This window comes from Cebus imitator, unplaced genomic scaffold, assembly GCF_001604975.1.
Source record: "Cebus imitator isolate Cc_AM_T3 unplaced genomic scaffold, Cebus_imitator-1.0 Scaffold253, whole genome shotgun sequence".
NCBI lineage: Eukaryota > Metazoa > Chordata > Mammalia > Primates > Cebidae > Cebus > Cebus imitator.
Genome location: NW_016107568.1, coordinates 2926787 through 2929880, shown reverse-complemented (window position 1 = coordinate 2929880; position 3094 = coordinate 2926787).

The window sequence follows — 3094 nt, the reverse complement described above, 5'->3', positions numbered from 1 at the left end:
TGAGACAGGGTCTCACTCCATCATCACCCAGGCTGGAGTGCAGTGGCGTGATCTTGGCTCACTGCAACCTCCACCTCCCAGGCTCAAGCAATTCTTGTGCCTCAGTCAACCAAGTAGCTGGGATTACAGGCATGTGCCACTACGCTTGGCTAATTTTTAGTAGAGACGGGGTTTCATCATGTTGGCCAGGCTGGTCTCAAACTCCTGGCCTCAAGTGATCTGCCCACCTTGGCCTTCCAAAGTGGTGGGATTACAGGCATGAGCCACTGCACCCTAGCCCAACATTTTATATTTAAACGAATCATTAGCAGTTCCTTATGTCTGGTTTCTTTCACTTAGTATAATGTTTTCAAGATTCATCCATGTTATAGCATGTGTCAGTACTTTTTTTGATTGCCAACTAATATCCCAAATATGGTACATTTCCTTTTTCCATTCACCAACTGATGGACATTAGGCATCATTTTTTGGCTTTAATGTATCATCTATAATGCTAGCTGTGATCTGTTCAACCTACCACGTGCCAAGCACTCGACCTAATTTGTAATCCTTACAACAGCCCAGAGAGGCAAGTCTGTTTCTCCCACCATACTGACAAAGAAGTGGTCCATCCAAAGTTGCAGAGCTGACAAAGTAAGTGACAGAGCTGAGATTTTTGAAAAGGTTTTTTCCACTGCACTACGCGGCACCTCCCCCAGCCCCGTGTGTTTTACTGGCTCTAATTGGTTCTGAGGCCAAAACAAGAATCCACTCAGTCAACGATCATTCATTCAACAAGAATTAGCTGGCACCATGTGGATGGTAAGCACAGATTAATTAGAGCCAGGCAAAACCAGGCCTTGCCTCCTGGAGTTTGCTGCCCAGGCAAGTGGTGGGAGGGTCATGATTTGGAGGCAAATGCCAGTTACCAGGAAGGGTGTGACCAAGTGCCAGGGACTCAGACATGCTGGAAAGCCTGAGTAATGATTTTTGGAGAAGATGACATTTTGAGCAGGATCCCAGCAGACCAGATGGATTTCACAAGCCGAGACAGGGTGAGCTGCCCACGCAGAGGAACTGGTGCACGCACAGACCAGGGACAGGGATGGTTTCTGCCCTGCTGTTGGCAGGAGGAAAAGGAGGGGCAGGGGAGAGGTTGACATCACACTAGTGACAGCCTTGAATGCCAGGCTAGCGTCTGGGCAGTGGGGAGCTGCTGAAAGTTTTTGAGCAGGGTAACAAGACCGAATCAGTTCATTAGATTTGGATACTGCTCAGAGACACTAGAACTCTGGTGTCTGTCTTTAGACCCAGGCTCCTGGGCCCCTGGAAATTACACCCCAATGCCCACAGGAAGAAGGAAGAGTTGCACTTTGGACCCTTCTGCACCTCCATAGCCCCAGCACCCAGGACAGGGCCTGAACATGTGGCAGGTGTTCAATAAACATTTGTTGAATGAGTAAATGGATGAACCTGCTTGCCAGCCCCCTGCCTTCCGCCCCCATCCCCCACCTCCACCATTCTTTCCTAATCCCTCTCCTAGCAAGGTGGGAATGAGACAGCTGGTGTGCTCCAGATTCTCCCATCCCACCCACCTGCCATGTCTCCTACACCCTTACCTTCTCCCTCCTTGCCCCCGTTCTCCCCGGGGGTCATAAGTAATCACAGGAGCAAACCCTCATGTGCTCCCACCACGTGTTAAGGCAGTTGCAATGACTTTACACTCTCACAATCACCGTCAGGGATAGAAATCATTAAAACTGTACTTTGCAGGTGGGAAAATTGTGACTCACAGTGGTTAAGGGACTTGCCCAGCTGCTGAGGGGCAGAGCTGAGACTCAAACTAGGACTCTCTGATTCCATCCAGTGCTTCTAGCTGGGAGTGTGGAGTGGGCGGTAGGGGTTCTGCTTAAGGTTAAGGGTGTGGAGAGAAACAGGAAGCAGGGAGGTTCCCAGGGGAGGAAGTCTCTGGCCCCATGTTCCAGGACCAGTGGGGTGAATCCTAGTTGGGGTTCCTGCCCTACTTCTGGGGCCAGCTGCCACACTAGGATGTGTAGCCAGATCCTCCGCCCTCCTCTTATGCCAGGGTAGGGCCTCCTACCTGCATGAGGGTTTGCTCCTGTGATTACTTATGACCCCCGGGGAGAACGGGGGCAAGGATGGAGAAGGTAAGGGTGCAGGAGACATGGCAGGTGGGTGGGATGGGAGAATCTGGAGCACACCAGCTGTCTCATTCCCACCTTGCTAGGAGAGGGATTAGGAAAGAATGGTGGGAGGTGGGGGATGGGGGCGGAAGGCAGGGGGCTGGAAACATATACATACACACAACCACACAGCCCAGCCCCAAAGCCTAGTGAGATGGAAACAGTAGTTGCCTTAGACACAGAAGCTTTATTTTTCTATAAAATTATTCCCCAGAGAAATTCTCTTTTCAATGCCCAAAGTATATTCCTTCTTGAAGAGGAAAACATCCCCAAAGATAGTTTGTCAGAAATCCTTTGATCAAGGAGGTCAGCTGGCTCCCATGACCCTTGGGATCGCCTGACTCTGTCACTCTCCCTAAAACCTTCTAGGACATCTGCTTCAGGAAGAACTTTCAACTCCAAAACTCATCTCATCTTACAGATGGGAAAAGTGATTCTCAGATCAGACCAGGGTCAGGCCAAGGTCATCCAGCATCAGTGGCTGGGCTGAGACTGAGCCCAGGGAACCCTGCCTGCTCCTCTTTTTCCCAGCGCTCACTGTGAGTTCTCTAACCAAGGCAGTCCTCTTGACGGAGAGCTAGGAGGGAGAGCTAGGAAGTATAGCTGAGGCCGTGACAACCTCACTCTTCACCTGAAAATTTAACCAGTGGCAGAGGATCCAGGCACACCTAGGCTTTGGAGCCAAACAGGCCTAAAGAAGTAGGTGACACACTTCCTCCCTGCTGTCACCTCCCCTGGAATCAAGGGTCTGCCAAGGCTAAGTGCAAAGAGACACTTCGGTTTTGAAATAAAGAAGTTCCACATGCCTTTGCTTTGGGTCTGTGTGATCTCAATCTGCTTGGCAACTGAGTGCTGCTCAGAAGTCGTTGTTAACAGTTAAATATGTCTTTGTTTCTTTTTTTTCTTTTTTT